An 18,886-nucleotide genomic window follows, 5' to 3' on the forward strand; every position below is an offset into this window, starting at 1 on the left:
GAGATAGACTTAGACTTATCTTTATTAATCCTTTTGGGATGACTCCCGCAAGGAAATTGAAATATGCGGTGGCTTGAAATCAAACCTGGGCAAAATGCTTGCACTGCTATGGTATAAATCATAGTCAAAAAGTAACACACCTGTTGCCTTTCTGCTGGACAACACAACGTTCACTGCAAATCTTGTAAGACAGATTGATAAGAAATACCTTGGTGGAGACTGGTTGCTTCCAGTACCTATGAGATAAGACAATATTGTTTATGAAGGCACATCTGTGATTTGGTATACTGTGATGTGTCATTGGTTGGCTACTACTCTTAAAAAACAGCGCTCGTTGTTGGCAGGATTTGAACCTGCGCTGGGAGACCCCATGGATTTCTAGTCCATCGCCTTAACCACTCGGCCACAACAACGTGAAAAGCTACTATATACCTGTCTGCACAAATGTTCATACACATTTCTATTGGTTAAGACTGTAACTTAAGATGTCATTGTAATCACATTCAGATCACCTCAAATAAAGACACTGATGATCATTGTGTTCATAAGTGCTTCTCTTTGGGGTTGTCTTGGTTGTGAGTTCATCATCAGACACTAACACATGCAGAGCAAGTACATTTCACCAGTTGTCCACCGCTGGCTAAATAAATAAAGAATGGGAGTTTTGGAATAGATATTCAGCACTAACTGGTACTTTCTATTGCTGAATGAGCTCTATCTGGAGGAAAAAGGAGTTGCCCCAAAGAAAGTTATTGGACTCTAATTGACCACTCATAGACTGTTAATGGCATACATTGGGATGATGGTTGTCTATTCATGATGCCATTCATTACTTACAATAGTCAGTTTTTTTGTTTCTTGTTATGTCTCGGCAAGAAGTATTATACTTTTGGGTTGTCTGTCCATCTCTACATCAGAATCAGAATTCTTTATTGATCCCTGAAGGGAAACTCTGGAAAAGACTGCTCCTTCGAGCCAGATGTGAGCCAATCTCAATGCCCAAATGTATTACAAGATTTGAAGTGAACATCACATTGTCCAGCGATGGTGGTATAGAGGTGAGCATAGCTGCCTTCCAAGCAGTTGACCTGGGTTCGATTCCCAGCCATCGCAGTAACTGTTTTTGGGTTGTGGTACTTTCTTTTTTTACAAGAAGTCAGCAGAAAGGTTACTTGCCCAACCTGGTTCGATAAAATCTCTTTGAGCTGCATGATTATGGCCAAAATGATAATAACAATTACTTTGATCAATATGGAGATCACGATTAATTATCACAATTATTTGTTTGTTTTCTACTCCGAAGTGCTGGAAAGGAAGGTTTCACCAATCGTTGAACCTCAGGTTAACAAGGAACAATCTCAGCAAAGTTATTGATGGATGATTCTAGTTACATCACCAAGTTCAGGCCAAATGCCACAGCTGTAAGACATCACATTGGTTGCCTTCCAGCTATGTAATATACACAAATGGCAATGGTGGGATTTGAACCCACGCCTCCAGAGAGACTGGAGCCTTAATCCAGCGCCTTAGGCCACTCGGCCACACTACCTGCAATTATCAGCTTTCCACATCATGACAAACACAGGCCCCGTAATCAACGTTATGCTTGTTAATGTTTTTGGAAAACTTGATGTAATACAAGCAAATACTTAAGGCCCCACCCAACAGTTTTGTGATATGTGGCGTGTAACTGTATGTCAATGATCAAGCTTGTTGCTGTGACCAAGAAACCACCAGCAAAATGACTGATACATCATCAGTTTAAAAATGTTCTTGAATGCCAAATATTTGAATACAAAGTCAGAATCCAATTGACATGTAAGAACAATACAATGCACGTCCAGCTTCTACATTTCCGCATGAGTCAGCTTCCCCAATTTCTAAGGAAATATAAACAGGAAAATAGCCTGATAAGCATACATGTGCAGCTCAACCTCAAAAAGCCATAAAGCAAATGCTTGTGGCTTAAAGATCGAGCTCCCGCTCATTAAACATCAGACAGTCGTAGTTACTGTGGCGCAATAGGTCAGCGCAGTCAGCTATTAGCTGAAAGGATGGGGGTTCAAGTCCACCCAGGGATGTGTGTTGCTTTGATAACCTGGAGTGTGCCAACTCTGGGATTTATCCTCCAGCTGAAGACCATAGAGCAGCCCAAAGATCACCCAAGTGGCCTTTAGAAACCATGTACATATAAAACTTTGCGGTCATTGGTATGCAGGTCACTTGATGTAATACAAGCAAATACATGAGGCTCCACCCAACAGTTTTGTGATATCTGGCGTGTGCAGTAACAACACATCAAGTGCATCCAGGACCTGCCTGGTGTGCAGCTTCATACAGAGACGGGTACTATCAAGAAGGGGGGTGTTGTCCTGACCAAGTATCGCTGTGCCAGAGGGTCCACGTCTCTGGAATCATTTCATTGCCACCTGAACAAGTTCATTCTATCTAAGTAGTATGTGTTTCATGATTGTACTTTTGTTTTTGAATGGTAAATGGACATATTTTAAAGAATAATTTTAGAACTGTGCTGGAATTTGCAATAAAAAACAAGACCTTTCCCATTTTGACAAACTGTTTTGATCACTTGAGGTATTTCAATGAAGTCTTTGGTCTTTGACAGTTACCTTGCAATCTAAAACTCTATATCCTATTGTCTCTAGAACAATAGTTGGCAGTTGGAGGAGTAATGGCTCTTTACAGTGAATATGCAAAAGAAGATGTTCACAAATTCAGTCCAGGTAAATGCTCAGCCCATATTCACACAGACCTAAACCTACTCACTTAATGCTGGTTACAATATTCTAATAATGAACAAGGTCAGAGAAAAATGACAAAGAGTGATAACAGTTAGCAAGCATTACGTTAGTTAAGGTCCCTGTGTGTATTACGATGTGAAGCATAGTCATGTGCAGGTAGTGTGGCCGAGTGGTGGGATGATGGTTGTCTATTCATGAAGCCATTCATTACTTACAATAGTCAGTTTTTTTGTTTCTTGTTATGTCTCGGCAAGAAGTATTATCCTTTTGGGTTGTTTGTCCATCTCTACATCAGAATCAGAAATTCTTTATTGATCCCTGAAGGGAAACTCTGGAAAAGACTTCTCCTTCGAGCCAGATTTGAACCAGTCTCAATGCCCAAATGTATTACAAGATTTGAAGTAAACATCACATTGTCCAGCGATGGTGGTATAGTGGTGAGCATAGCTGCCTTCCAAGCAGTTGACCTGGGTTCGATTCCCAGCCATCGCAGTAAATGTTTTTGGGTTGTTGTACTTTCTTTTTTTACAAGAAGTCAGCAGAAAGGTTACTTGCCCAACCTGGTTTGATAAAATCTCTTTGAGCTGCATGATTATGGCCAAAATGATAACAACAATTACTTTGATCAATATGGAGATCACGATTAATTATCACAATTATTTGTTGATGTTCTAGTCCAAAGTGCTGGAAAGGAAGGTTTCACCTCGTTGAACCTCAGGTTAACAAGGAACAATCTCAGCAAAGTTATTGATGGATGATTCTAGTTACTCCACCAAGTTCAGGCCAAATGCCACAGCTCTAAGATATCACATTGGTTGCCTTCCAGCTATGTAATATATGCAAATGGCAGTGTTGGGATTTGAACCCACGCCTCCAGAGAGACTGAAGCCTTAATCCAGCGCCTTAGACCACTCGGCCACACTAACTGCAACTATTAACTTTTCACATCATGACAAACACAGGCACCATAATCAATGTTATGCTTGTTAATGTTATTGGAAAACTTGATGTAATACAAGCAAATACCTAAGGCCCCACGCAACAGTTTTGTGATATGTGGAGATTGTGATTTTGGGATTGTGATATGTACCCCTTTCTGACTCTAGATTTTATATCTGTATATTCGCAATGCCCTGTTTTTAACGACCACCCAATCGTAAGTGTTCAATGTGAAATACTCATTCATTAACAAAATTGTCGGTAACCGTGACGGGGCGTATGTCAGCCGTCACGGTAGCGATACGCTACCTATACCATCCAAAGACTGAGACTGTAGGTATATATTATATGCCCGTATATGTTTAACGTGTTCATATGTTTCATACATTTTTTACAATGTTTAAAATCTTCAGTTAACCTAGCCAGTCTCCATTTCCCCACAGTAATCTCTTAGCTTTCTTGTGCGCACATTTAAACATCTAAAACTACGGTGATTTACGTGCTTATTTGAACCTGTGGCCTTGTCCAGCACAGCAGAGTGGCGCAGCGGAAGCGTGCTGGGCCCATAACCCAGAGGTCGATGGATCAAAACCATCCTCTGCTAATTGCTATGCTTTGTCTCCATATGAAGTCCACTCCCAGGCTGTTGAAAATTAACAGTGCATCTGTTTGTGAAATGTTTCCTCCTGCTGAAGGGTACAGTCCTTATGTTATGTTTATTTCATCCATTAAAATGGAAATTAGAGTGCTCATACCCGCTGTAACACCCATTAAAACTGGAGCATTAATATTGTATAGATAAAGTACAATAAAAACTGTAAAATGTGTATGTTTGAAGTGGTTGTTGTGCTGTCTACAATAGCCTGAGATATAAAAGGGAAAGCATGCTGCTTAGTTTGTGTCTGGAGGTCTTAGTCTAACACTACGCTCCAAAACCCTTCAAGTCAGATTACCACAGGAGGCCTTGGTCTACCACTATGTTCCATAACCCTATCAGTCAGATTAACACAAGAGGTCTTAGGCTGAATCTCATTTCTCTATCTTACCCCTACCCCTTTCCCTACGTCTTGAGCGTTCACATGAGTGCTGTCCCAATAATGTTTTTGATCGAGGGGTAAGGGCTGTATGGCCCTAGGAACCATAGACAATGAATGAAGAAAATCAAGGGAGAATGCCATCTTACTTGAAACCGAGGGGTAGCGATATACAATGTGCAACAGGCAACAATGGCTGCGGCATCGACCAGAGAGACGCATTTCTGGTATTTTCGGCTTAAAGAATTGATTTAAAAATTACAACAGTCTTGTTTTGTGGTCTATACAGTCCTGTCCATACATGCTTGCAACCATGTTCCAAACTGAAACTTTTAAAAAATCGCTAGCTTGCTATGCTAACGCCAATCGCTAACCACTAACGTTAATGTTGATTTTTACAACAGTCCCGCATTTCTCTGCCTTAAATGGACTGTATACATCGCATAGACTATATATTTTAATATTACCGGTCTATGATACATCGCTACGTGCTTTACATATACCGTCCTGTATCACACAGGAGGACACAGCAGCTGATCCACTTTAGGGCTGAAAACGCAGACGTTTCCTAAATCATGTGTTCATGTTGTACCCATTCATTACTGCATCGGTACTGTATTATCGTAATCATTTGTAATTAATTCCTGTTCATACACTTGTGTATTGTTTTTGGTTTTGATACGGGACACTGATGATTTGGGGGGGGGGTTTACTGGCCAACCGGCATCAGCCTGGTCAGGAATATCAGAATAGCTGTAGTTAATTTGTTTGTTTTTGGTCTTGTGTGTCTTCTTTTTAGTTTTACACATTCGTGGAGAGTTAGCCAGAGTGGCTAGGATGGCGGTAGGCTGGCAGACTCGAACATTGCACATTTTCAAAGGTGATTAGTTTATTTCCATGGTCTGCAGTACACTGATAATTAACCCATCAAACTTAAAGACAGTGGCACATTAAACTAATAGTAGCAATAACAGGCACATGTTCCTGGCAGCACAGCCTCACCTCCCTCTCTCCTACCAGGAGCACAAATCCCCCCCCATATGTATAGGGTTGTCAATTCCCACCCCACTGCTTCAGTCCATCCCATCCTAAATCAGGTTGATCTACTCCAAACATTAATACCTTGCCATCTCTTAACCTATGGAACTTGGTCACCAGTTCCCTCCTATCCTGCTGACTACAAAACAGGTCAGGATTTTGCATACCTTTTTTATACAATGACCAAAAACAACCAAAATAAACATTCCTATACAAAAGAAAACCCTCTACTTGGTTTGGCCCGGTGATGTCATCCATGACCACCCCATTCCTATAAAACAGGAAATACTTAGGCCGGCCCCTCCCCAACCAATTGTCTTGCATGGTGGAACTGAACAAAGGAACAAACAATTGTAAGTATCAATACAGGAAAAACCATGTTTCAACTTGCAACCTAATAAAATGGAACTGAAACTAATGTATGACTGTGTGTTTACTTTACTAGGCAAGGCAAGGCAAGGCAGCTTTATTTGTATAGCACATTTCAGCAACAAGGCAATTCAAAGTGCTTTACACAAAATCAGTTAAACAGATAAAACACAAGTAAAAACAGTTAAAAATCACAAGCATTAAAAACCGGTAAAACACATGAATAGACAGTTAAAAACAAAGAGAAACATAAAACACAAGAATAAAATTTACAGTGCAGCATAAGAAATTTAAAGAAATGATTAGTCATTTAAAGAAAGGCAGCATCAAATAGAAAGGTCTTCAGCCTTGATTTAAAAGAACTGAGAGTAGCAGCGGATCTACAGGTTTCTGGGAGTTTATTCCAGATATGAGGAGCATAGAAACTGAAAGCTGCTTCACCCTGTTTAGTTCTGACTCTGGGGACAGAAAGCAGACCTGTCCCAGATGACCTGAGAGGTCTGGGTGGTTCATAGTGTAGTAGCAGATCAGCAATATATTTTGGACCTAAACCGTTAAGTGATTTATAAACTAGCAAGAGTACTTTGAAATCAATTCTTTGAGACACAGGAAGCCAGTGTAAAGACTTCAGAACTGGAGTGATGTGATCCAGTCTCTTGGTCTTAGTGAGGACTCGAGCAGCAGCGTTCTGAATCAGCTGCAGCTGTCTGATTGATTTTTTAGGGAGACCTGTAAAGACCCCGTTACAGTAGTCAAGTCTACTGAAGATAAAGGCATGGACAAGTTTTTCCAAATCCTGTTGACACATAAGTCCTTTAACCCTTGATATATTCTTAAGGTGATAGTAGGCTGACTTTGTAATTGTCTTAATGTGGCTGTTAAAGTTCAGGTCTGAGTCCATGACTACACCAAGATTTCTGGCTTTGTCTGTTGTTTTTAACATTGTTGTTTGAAGCTGAGCGCAGACTTTTAATCGTTCCTCTCTTGCTCCAAAAACAACCACCTCAGTTTTTCCTTCATTTAATTTCAGAAAGTTCTGGCACATCCAGCCGTTAATTTGTTCGATGCACTTAGTCAGTTTTTGTATTGGACTATAGTCCCCTGGCGATAAGGTTATGTAAATTTGTGTGTCGTCCGCATAACTATGGTAACTTATTTTGTTTTTCTCCATAATCTGAGCCAGTGGAAGCATGTAGATGTTAAACAGAAGAGGCCCCAGAATGGAGCCTTGCGGAACTCCGCACGTCATATTTGTACGCTCAGATGCATAATTACCTATAGACACAAAGTAATCCCTATTCTTTAGGTAGGATTCAAACCAGTTTAGTACTAAGCCAGAAAGGCCAACGCAGTTTTCCAATCGGTCTAGTAGTATGTCGTGGTCGACCGTGTCAAATGCAGCACTGAGATCAAGTAATACTAAGATTGAAATTTTGCCATTATCTGTGTTAAGGTGGATGTCATTAAAGACTTTGACAAGAGCCGTTTCAGTGCTGTGGTGTGGTCGGAAACCCGACTGAAAGGTATCAAAACTGTTGCTTAGTGACAAGAAATGGTTGAGTTGTTGAAAGACTACTTTTTCAATGATTTTACTTAAAAACGGAAGGTTTGATATTGGCCTATAGTTGCTCATTAGTGACTTGTCTAGGTTGTTCTTTTTTAAGAGTGGCTTGATTACTGCAGTTTTCAGGGCCTGTGGAAAGATTCCTGAAAGAAGAGATGTGTTCACAATCTGTAGAAGATCAGAAGTCAAACAATTGGAAACATTTTTGAAAAGTCCCGTTGGTAGAACATCAAGGCAACAGGTCGAGGTTTTCAGATGTTGTAATGACCTGTATGGGACAAGTGGTGAGCAAACCCACTTTGTCACACACCCTCCCTCTTAAAACCGTTACTCATCAGAGTCAGCAATGACATTCTTCTTTCCATGTCTGTACCGGACCTGAAAACAATACGGCTTGTAATGGGAAAATTACATTTAACCAATGATTTTCATATTAATTATTCATAATAAGATCTCCAATGCCTCTCAGAGTATATGACTTCTGTATCTGTCATCTGTGTGTGTCTCCTTGATGGGAGACAAGTGGGTTTGTTATGACTCCACACCATTTCCTTGAAGAACAGATGACGTGGAGCCTGACAGAAACAGTTGTCTAAAGCTGTGTTTATCATAGCAGGTCCCAGGTTGAGACCATAGCCCATCCTAGAGACAAGATGTCCTTTTTCAGTTGAGATAGAATGACCGGTCAAGACACTTGACACACAAGGGGCAGGTTCAGAAATACGTAAGAGCTCCAACTGTCTGCCTAAGGTTCACTAATTGTTGTGTTTGAGATTAAACTGTTTTCCAAACAAGGTTTATTTTCCTCTGGGGGCACTGGATATAAGGAAGTGTATTACTGATTGTATTCACCCGAACTGTTGTCACTCTGTAACTTGCATTGTGAGAGCTGTTCTTGTCATTTTTCCAGGCCTGATTTCAACATCTTTGATGCTGCTGGAATAAAAATTAATAAATAAATTATTTGACATTAGTTGATTATAACGGGATATGTAACTGAAGGAAGAATCACCGGGTCGTCATGGATCTAAGAAGAGGGAGCCAACTCGTAAGGATCTGCACCGCCAATAAACTGTAATTTTTCGAAATATCATCCTTCCCTAAATGCCTTTGCATCTTGGATGCTTTTCTGTTGTTTAGACATGGCTACATTCACATAAAGTATCCAAAGTGCACAATACTGCACTGTAATCTTTTCAGGCGTTTACACCGAGTTCCTCCAACATGGCTGGGCATGTGGGTTCACACCCAGAGGTGCTGTGGCTTAGTTGGTTAAAGTGCCTGTTTAGTAAACAGGAGATCCTGGGTTCAATTCCCAACAGCATGTTGTTGTTGCAGAGATTACCTCTGTTTGCATCATGTCTACCCATTAAACCCTGGTTGCAAATGAAAAAGGCATGTTATGTTAACACAGACTAAAGATGATGAATTAAATTCAAGTTTAAGCCACACTATACACAAAGTTCATTCATCAGCCATTTCTGTTCATTTGGCCTAATTATGTTGTTTGTACACTGTGTACGCTGTACACTGCAGCCTCTGCTACCTCTTGAGTAAGCCAGAGATCAAGGTTGTCTGATCTGGCCTCTTTTGGCAGGTGATTAACTACGCTGGAAACATTACTGGCCCAGTGGCGCAGCTCCAACCCTCCGGAGGCTCGGAGGACCTGTAGCTTGCTCACTAGCTGTGTGGCATTCCTTGATGTTGGCAGGCTCAGGAGGCAGTTATCCACATAGAAACATCTTTCCACTGATGACCGGACGCTATCTCCAGACGCACCGTGATCTGAGACATGCTTCTGCAAGGCATAGCTAGCGCAGCACGGATTGCCAGGTACTTAATACCTCTTCTGTAGACTGGCTACTGGATAGGATCGATCCACCAAGCCTAGGCAAGCTGAGTAGAAAGCCCAATCTCCTGGGAACGCCTCAGGATCCCCCAGTCAGAGCTGGTTGATGTGGCTCGGCAAAGGGGAGTTTGGGGTCCCCTGCTGGAGCTGCTGGACAAAGATGGATGGATGGAAGGAACCCTTTTCACTAGCTCATTGTATTCTTGCAAGACAGACTTAGTTCCAGGAGGTGCTGTAGCTTAGTGGATAAAGCGCCTGTCTTGTAAACAGGAGATCCTGGGTCCAAATCCCAGCAGTGCCTAGTTATCACTTAATAAAGTGTTTCCACATGGTTCCTGATACTTAACATGTTTAACAAAGTTATAGCCTGATTTTCTAGAGCACTAAAGTGACATGTGATGTTGCTTTGTACCATAACATTACATGTGTCCATGTAAAGCGAATAAACTCCTTTTGTTGGAGGTGTGTTTGCAACTTTAGTGTGAAGATTATAAAGTTTTTATTATCATGAATTTCAGTCTTACCTTGGAAGCTTAGGGCTCCTGCACACTGCCTGCATGGCGTGAGCGTGTCAGCTGAGGTTAGAATGCCTACCGTATTGGTCAATACTGTTAACATGGGAGAAATAAAAACGAACACGCCACACAGCAAACACTATGTTAACTGTTGAGGAGGACTAAACTAGGACTGTGTTTTAAGCTTTCCATGGCTTTCCATGAGAAACAGCTGTTTTTAGTGTTGATGGAACATGGCCTGAGCGGAGGGAGTGGTTAATGACCTTTGTGATGAGGGGCCTTATGGCATTGAGGTTGGATTTTACCAGGGCTGTGGGGAAAGGGTCTCTCATCTCTCAAGGTCTTTGCATAGGACTTCTGTTGTTCTCGGTAGGCCTGCCTATGAACAGTGAGTCCTGAGGCGTCGCTCAAGGACACGTCCAGCTGTTTTCATTTGCCGGAGTTCGTAGGGGTCCCCTACTGGAGCTGCTGGACAAAGATGGATGGATGGAAGCAACCCTGTTCATTAGCTCATTGTATTCTTGCATGACAGGGTTCTCTGTAGAAGGCGCTGTAGCTTAGTGGTTAAAGCGCGTGTCTTGTAAACAGGAGATCCTGGGTCCAGTTCCCAGCAGTGCCTGGTTCTCACTTAAGAAGTGTATGCATGTGATTCTTAACAGGTGCAACAAAATTACCAGCTGCCTGATTTTTCCAGAGCACAAAAGTGACATGTGATGTTGTCTTATAACATCATATGTGGCTGAAAACAGTCTATACAGGGGACTTTAGATACTTCATGTTTTACAACAAGATTTATAAATCTGGACTTGTTACGACATACTATACTACGACTTTTTAGGAATATTTCGACATATTACAGTGTGACTTTTTATGTTTTTTTCGACATACTAAACAATGACTTTTATGAATATTTCGACATACTATGACTTTTTACAACTTTTTTAGAATTTTTTGACATACTATAGTATGACTTTCATGATTTTTTTGTCATACTAAACTATGACTTTTATGAATGTTATACATGTTATACCATGACTTTTTAAGACTTATGATTTTTTTGACATACTATCCTACGACTTATGAATTTTTTGACATACTATAGTATGACTTTTTATGATTTTTTTTGTCACACTATACTATGACTTTTATGAATTTTTGAAATACTATACTATGACTTTTATGATTTTTTTGACATACTATACTATGACTTTTATAAAGTTTTTGAAATACTATACTGTGATTTTTTATGAATATTTTGACTTACTATACTATGACTGATTTTTTTTGACATTTTATGAATTTTTGACATAGTATACTATGACTTTTTACGATTTTTTGACATACTATACTATGACTTTTTATGACTTTTTATGAATTTTTTGACATACTATACTATGACTGTGAATTTTTTGACATACTATACTATGACTTTTTATGAATTTTTGACATAGTATACTATTACTTTTTATGAATTTTTGACATACTACACTATGAATTTTTATAAATTTTTTGAGATACTATACTATGAATTTTTTGAAAAGGGGAATTAGCTCAAATGGTAGAGCGCTTGCTTAGCATGCGAGAGGTAGCGGGATCAATGCCCGCATTCTTGTTTTACAACAAGAACTATAAATTTGGACTTGTTACGACATACTATACTACACCTTTATAGGAATATTTTGGCATACTATACTATGACTTTTTTTGACAACTATACTATGAATATTTATAAATATTTCAACATACTACAGTGTGATTTTTTTATGTTTTTATCAACATACTAAACAATGACTTTTATGAATATTTTTACATATGACTTTTTATGAATTTTTATGAATTTTTGACATAGTATACTATGACTTATGAATTTTTTGACATACTATACTATGAATTTTACAAAACTAAAAGGATCTTACTCTCTAACTAAAGCTCTATCTCTGTAGGGATCCCCCCCCTCATAATGTTGTCACACACTTAGCATAATAATCTGAGTCTTTCAGCACTTTTAATGGATGGAAACGTTCTCTTGTCAAGGAGTTTAAACACAGAAACGGCGGGAAGGATAAATCCACCAAATCAAGTCACAAATAATCAGCATGAGGCCTCGTTTAAATAATTTTATTTTAACTACAAAACAACAATAACTTGAGAGCGTACAATTAAAAATGGCCAACTTCTAGTGTGCTGGTAATAATGACAGGACCAATTTACACAAATATTTAATTTGCGCTTTTTCTAAACTCCCAACTTTTCATAGTTTCATCCCAAACCCACTATATAAGGGTGACAAAAATGTATTCCTAAAAAAAAAAATTACAATGACTTTCTGACAGCCAAAAAAAAGTATGTTTCTAGAGATGAGAAGAAAGTTTTTACAAAATAAAAAAGTTTCAAACATGTCTACGTTTTCCAATCACAACATCTTTAAACGTCTTAATGTTTCTCCTTTGGGCCTTCTCCTTCCCACGGCGGGTACATTGTGGTTAGGGTTGGGTACCAAAACCCGGTGCTAGTACGGCACCGGTGCCTTAACACCCGGTATCTATCAGACCGAATAGTAACGGGGATTTTGGGGCCTCATTTCGGTGCTACTGAAACACCAGCGCTGCCTTTTTCCATCTAGTGGTTGTTTTTGTTATTTAGCAGCAATTTACTAGAGAAATATGTTATTACATATTTTTTCTTACATTTAATTTGGACCATATAGAAATAAACAAGCTGTTCTTAAATGTTGCTGGCTGTCTTGTTGTGCTCCCTTTTTTTTATTTAAACACATACATTTAAAAAATATGTTTTTAAAAGAACGGGTTCAGGCACCGATTCTGGTGCCTAAATGGTAAAGGGTTCTGAGGAAAGGCAGAAAACAGTCCAGCTGATCCACAATAACATACATGTTGATCAGAAGATAGAGTTACTGTTGGTCAGCCTTCAATGAGGAGAGAAGATCAGAATATAAGAACACAGCTATCAGGGCATGAGGAGGAGGAAACAGCTTGGCTCTGAAACATGTTCACAACGAGGCAGTGTGAACGAGCTGGTGTCTTTTAAGGTTACCACTCAGAGAAAAGGTTTCCCCACATTGTTCACACCAGTACGGCTTCTCTCCAGTGTGAATGCGTTGGTGAGCTTCAAGGTGACCACTCAGAGAAAAGGTTTCCCCACATTGATCACACCAGTACGGCTTCTCTCCAGTGTGAATGCGTTGGTGAGCTTTAAGGCTACTACTCTGAGAAAAGGTTTCCCCACATTCTTCACACCAGTACGGCTTCTCTCCAGTATGAACGCGCAGGTGAGTTTTAAGGTTACCATTCTGAGAAAAGGTTTCCCCACATTGATCACAGCTGTACGGCTTCTCTCCAGTGTGAATGCGTTGATGTCTTTTTAGGTGACTCAGTACTGTGAAAGCTGCCCCACATTGATCACAGCTGTAAGGCTTCTCTCCAGTGTGAGCTCTCTGATGAATCTTTAAATATCCTGATATTGTGAAGGATTTGTCACACTGCTGACAGCGGTGACGTTTGACTCCTCTTCCTCTCCGTTTCTATCAACAGAGAAAAACCAAGAGAGTGAGTTAGTGAGGTGCCATGCTGTAGAGCTCTATCTTAAACTAGAAACAACATTTAGAGCATGTCTATGGAATATTGTTTGACTGACGTATTACTTTTCTTTATTATCTGCCAACCTCAATATTATGGAGTTGCATTATGGGAAATGTAACATTCAGTGTTGGTTAGTTTGTGATAAATGAACTACTTTTGATAAATTTATGTGTGGCCTCCATTTTGTTGCCAGCCAGTCCCAAATGGGGGATTATCCGGGATTTTTAGTGCCGGGAGAGTTGTAAATATAACATATTCCCACAGATTTTTAGATTTCACTGGTATCTGTAGGGGTTACCGTGTTGTCTTCATGTTCCTGGAACAGCTCTTCTCCAGTAAAGTAAATTGGAACCATTGTCCCTGATAGACATTAGCAATGAGGAGCACCAGTTGACCTTTGACCTTTAGTTTTAGGTTGTTGTTTTTGCTAAATCAAACTTGTGTGGACAACTGGTATTGTCCACACAATTGAAAGGAGCATGTTCAAAATACTAGCAGTGTTGTGTAAAATTAGTGAGCTGATTGATTCTGTGAAGAAACAGGTGTCAGTTATGGCCAATAATTAATCTATATACTGTATATTAGGGCTGCAGAATTAATCAAATTTTTATCGTGATCACAACTTTGACTTCCCACGATCAAATTTCAAATCAGTTGTTCCTGCACCGCGCAGCTTAGTTTCTAGATGGAGACAGTCACAGAGGACAGAGTAACGGGAGAAAAACTCAACAGATAGCAGTCGGTAATACGTCGGTCTCAAGGTTTACCAGTTTACCAGTAAACGCAACATTTTGTCCCGTCTGTGTTATTCAGAGAACAGCAGTGACCAGTGCTAGTCGGTGCTAGTAGCGTCTGTTAGCCGTTAGCTCCTCTAGGACGCAGCGGTGCTAATGTCCTTGCATCCGCTGCAATGCTGTTTATATGGATGTGGTTTAATATTGCGATACATGACCCATTTCGTCTGTAAAGCCGTGCCTGTGTTGAATCTCTCTACTCTCTCTCCTCTTACTGTCCGCATCTGGCCACACAGCGCCGGTCCACACTTCTGACATTTGTCTACAGTTTCATTTTTTAATTAACACAGCTGTATATTGTTAAATATGAGAGGCAACCCTGTATTTGTACCATTGTTTCTGCGGGTAACTCTGCTATCGTGGCCGCCACGGCGAAGAACACAGAAGAAATTATTGAAAGCAACTAACTACAGTTGGTAGAGTAACAGCGTGTGAGACGGAGCTGCTGGACCTGGACCTGGACCAGAGATGTGACCCATTGCGAGAATATCAAAGTTCATAAAAATGCAGTTAAGATACAGACGTTTCATACACACGACGTGTATCCACCATTCAACCCGAAATGTTCATAATGATCAGCCGTCTCTCTGTGAGTAGCGTCCATCACACTCCCTCTCGCAGTTATAAATAGCCTACATGATGATAAAATTTGTTTTGGTTAAAATCAACAAATAATTGTGAGAATAATCGCGATCAAAATTTTGATCAAAATAATCAGGATTTTTATTTTGGCCATAATCGTGCAGCCCTACTGTATATATACATATTTAAGGAAGGAAGGAAGCACATGTTGAACATGGAGAGGTTATAGTGCATTTCACACTGAAATACTCAGCAAAATGGCTCGTTCCAGACATTGCTCTGAGGAACAGAGGACTTTGATTAAAAAGTTGATATGAGAGAGGAAAACATATAAAGAAGTGCAGAAGATTATAAGCTGCTCTGCCAAAATCATTTCAAATGCCTTGTAATGACATCCAAAGCCTGACCGACGTGGGAAACAACCAAAGGACACATTGACTGGCCAACAGAGAAATAGAGCAACATTCTGGGGACTGATGAGAGGGAAACTGTTCTTTTTGGGTCTAGAAGCCGCAGACAGTTTGTCCTCCGACCCCCCTGCACTGAAATCAAGCCCCAGTCCACTGTGAAGACAGTAAAGCATGGTGGTTATGGGATGTTTTTCATACTGTGGTGTTGGGCTTGTTTATCACATACCAGGGATCGTGGATCAGTTTCAATACATCAGAATACTTGGAGTTAGCTCGCTCCACCATGGCGCCTTACTAAGTAAAACCAGAAGCATCGTTCACAGGATGTCTGTGTCCAAGTTCGACTGCTGCATTACCATTGTTACACTGTGTGTTTGTGTGTTAATAAAGTTTGGATTGAATATCTGTGTGGCCTTTTTGTTGCTGGCCTTGACCTGCTCTCTATGGAAAGACCAGGGAGATACAGTGAGGAAAATAAGTATTTGAACACCCTGCTATTTTGAAAATTCTCCCACTTAGAAATCATGGAGGGTCTGAAATTGTCATCGTAGGTGCATGTCCACTGTGAGAGACATAATCTAAAAAGAAAATCCAGAAATCACAATGTATGATTTTTAAACTATTTGTATGATACAGTTGCAAATAAGTATTTGAACACCTGTCTATCAGCTACAATTCTGACCCTCAAAGACCTGTTAATCTGCCTTCAAAATGTCCACCTCCACTCCATTTATTATCCTAAATTAGATGCACCTGTTTGAGGTTGTTAGCTGCATTAAGACACCTGTCCACCCCATACAATCAGTGAGAATCCAACTACTAACATGGCCAACACCAAAGAGCTGTCCAAAGACACTAGAGACAAAATTGTCCACCTCCACAATGCTGCAAAGGGCTATGGGAAAATGTCCAAGCAGCTTGGTGAAAAAAGGTCCACTGTTGGAGCAATCATTAGAAAATGGAAGAACCTAAACATGACTGTCAGTCTCCCTCGGACTGGGGCTCCATGCAAGATCTCACCTCGTGGGGTCTCAATGATCATAAGAAAGGTGAGAAATCAGCCCAGAACTACACGGGAGGAGCTGGACCTGAAAAGAGCTGGGACCACCGTTTCCAAGGTTACTGTTGGTAATACACTAAGACGTCATTGGTTTTGATTTTGTTTTTTTAGATTATGTCTCTCACAGTGGACATGCACCTACGATGACAATTTGAGACCCCTCCATGATTTCTAAGTGGGAGAACTATAGCAGGGTGTTCAAATCCAGTCCAGTCTAGACCTGCTCTTTATCTTTATGGAAAGCGCAAAGAAATAACTGTTAAAATTGAATTGAATATCTGCGTGGCCTTTTTGTTGGCGGCCTTGAGCCAGGCGGTAATAACCGGGGGATGGTCTGGGATTGGTAGTGCTGGAAACTTTGAGGGAGTGTTTGACTCCCAGTTGAACTTGATCTAGTATCTGTAGGGGTCATCAGCCTCTCCGACTCAGGGGATTGGTTGGCACTCTTTGTTTCTTAATTAGATCAAAAATAAAAATGTGATAACAAAAAATAATACTTTACATGAGAACAATAATCCAGAAAAACAAAGTGTGAATATATTGTTGAATCTGTTACGTTAAATTGGTAGTACATTACAATACACTTGACTGCACATTATATGAAAGGCACCGAGGAGATTATCCACAATGACTTTTTCCCGGCCTTTATTTATCCGTGTTGCCCCCCCGGCCACTATCAGAGGGCCGCAGTTTAATTGACCATCGGTTTTTCTTTGAGGAATTACGGTATGATATATAAATCCTAAAAGACATTTGTGAAACCCTCTGTGTGCATACATAAATATTGAGATTAGATTTCTGGGACTCTTCAGTCTGGAGTACCCTCTTTCCTTCACTCACCTCCTCCTCCCTGACACCTTTCCTTTTGCCCTCCTTCTTCTTCTTCTTCTTCTTCTCCGTCTCCTTGTGTTTCTGCAGGTACTCGGTGATAAGGTCTAGGTCCAGGTTGTCTTGCGGCTCCCATGTGTTATCCTCACTGGAAAGGTGAGTGCAGACAGAAGAACATTTCCTCACACTTTGTTCTTAGACAATCCATTCTCACTTTAATTATCCTTCCTATTATTCCTTTTTTCTATTTCCATCTTGTAAGGTTGTTTGTGGGTCTGCAACGTAGTGTCAAAATACCAAACCTTCAACTTTGAGGGCATGATACCATGCTGACACTTATTTGCAATATGTAAATATATTATATATCTCAGGACCAAGAACACCAAGCATTAATATTATAGACTCATACTTACTCTGAGAACCCCTTCCATTTCAGCAGAAACTCTACTCTTCCCTTCACCACTCTGCGGTCCAAAACCTTCTCCACCACATACTCCTCTTCTTCCTCTTCCACCTCCTCCTCCTTCTTCTTTCCCTTCTTTCCTGCTCTGGTCGCCAGCTTGCCATCTGCTGAAGGTGCCTTTAGTAGACCCATGGAGGTGGAGGGGGGGGGGATGACGACATGCAGAGACAATGATACAAGGGTTAGAAGAACTAATGGGAGGTGTGAGTGAATTCTAGTTTACCGTGTTTTACTAGATTAAAATCTTCTGTGTAAATGGAGAAAATACAAGGGCTGATGAGGGGACCAATCCATAGGACTCCAGAGTGTCAAGTATCTCCTGCATTCAGACTGGAAGAACTACTAAAATGTAAGGCCCAAAAGTCATTAACTGGAGCAACAAGCTACATGCACAGTAGTCTGGACCAACCACACTTCATTTGTGAAAATGGAAAATTCAGAAAGACGTTTTGATGGTGCAACAAGGCAGGCCTGGTCGCTTCTTTAAGGGAATAACTGTAAAGATTCACAAAGAATATGTTTACCATTAGCGAGGGCTGTGCAATTAATAGAATTTTGTTTTTAATATAGATTTTGACTCCAACGATCACAAAAATAGTACAATCGAGAAAAAAATGTTCTGTGTTGAAGAACACTCATTTTGTCTTGTGTTCTGAATGACACACGCATGCACACATCTGCCCTTCCCAAAGCCATCAAACCTCTCAGCAGTCAGGGGGCAAGGTGTGTGCATCCAGTGGAATTTAAAAAACTCAGCACGAGTAAAGATGGCAGAAGGAGGGCAGCAACAGCAGCGTTTGGTCTGCAAAAAAGGCAAATCCAACTCCGTTGTCTGAAAAAAGTTAACGTCAGCTAACTTTGCGGTTCCTCTGCCTGAGCCGCACAACAACGTGTTGTAGAGCCCAGGAGCCCTGGCTCTTATCTAACATGTGTCTGTGTAAATAATATTTAAAAAAGACAAAAATGGTTTGACTAAAACTTGGCCATGATACCCGAGTTCTCTTTGGACTAAAACGATAAATGGACTGTTCTCTATAGCACTTTTCTAGTGTCAACGACTACTCAAAGTTTTTCTACATAATA

General features: G+C 40.4%; 5 non-coding genes across 5 annotated transcripts; 4 read left to right on the forward strand and 1 right to left on the reverse strand.

Moving 5' to 3' along the window:
• Window positions 1-1,041: 1,041 nt before the first annotated feature.
• On the forward strand, window positions 1,042-1,113 carry trnag-ucc (transfer RNA glycine (anticodon UCC)). Its single transcript has one exon. It is a non-coding gene; the product is annotated as a tRNA-Gly (tRNA).
• A 354-nt stretch (window positions 1,114-1,467) lies between these two features.
• On the reverse strand, window positions 1,468-1,549 carry trnal-aag (transfer RNA leucine (anticodon AAG)). Its single transcript has one exon. It is a non-coding gene; the product is annotated as a tRNA-Leu (tRNA).
• Window positions 1,550-3,179: 1,630 nt separating this feature from the next.
• trnag-ucc (transfer RNA glycine (anticodon UCC)) lies at window positions 3,180-3,251 on the forward strand. The gene has a single exon. It is a non-coding gene; the product is annotated as a tRNA-Gly (tRNA).
• Window positions 3,252-9,780: 6,529 nt separating this feature from the next.
• trnat-ugu (transfer RNA threonine (anticodon UGU)) lies at window positions 9,781-9,853 on the forward strand. The gene has a single exon. It is a non-coding gene; the product is annotated as a tRNA-Thr (tRNA).
• Window positions 9,854-10,613: 760 nt separating this feature from the next.
• On the forward strand, window positions 10,614-10,686 carry trnat-ugu (transfer RNA threonine (anticodon UGU)). Its single transcript has one exon. It is a non-coding gene; the product is annotated as a tRNA-Thr (tRNA).
• The last annotated feature ends 8,200 nt before the right edge of the window (window positions 10,687-18,886 follow it).

This window comes from Etheostoma spectabile, unplaced genomic scaffold, assembly GCF_008692095.1.
Source record: "Etheostoma spectabile isolate EspeVRDwgs_2016 unplaced genomic scaffold, UIUC_Espe_1.0 scaffold00018845, whole genome shotgun sequence".
NCBI classification, from domain to species: Eukaryota; Metazoa; Chordata; class Actinopteri; order Perciformes; family Percidae; genus Etheostoma; species Etheostoma spectabile.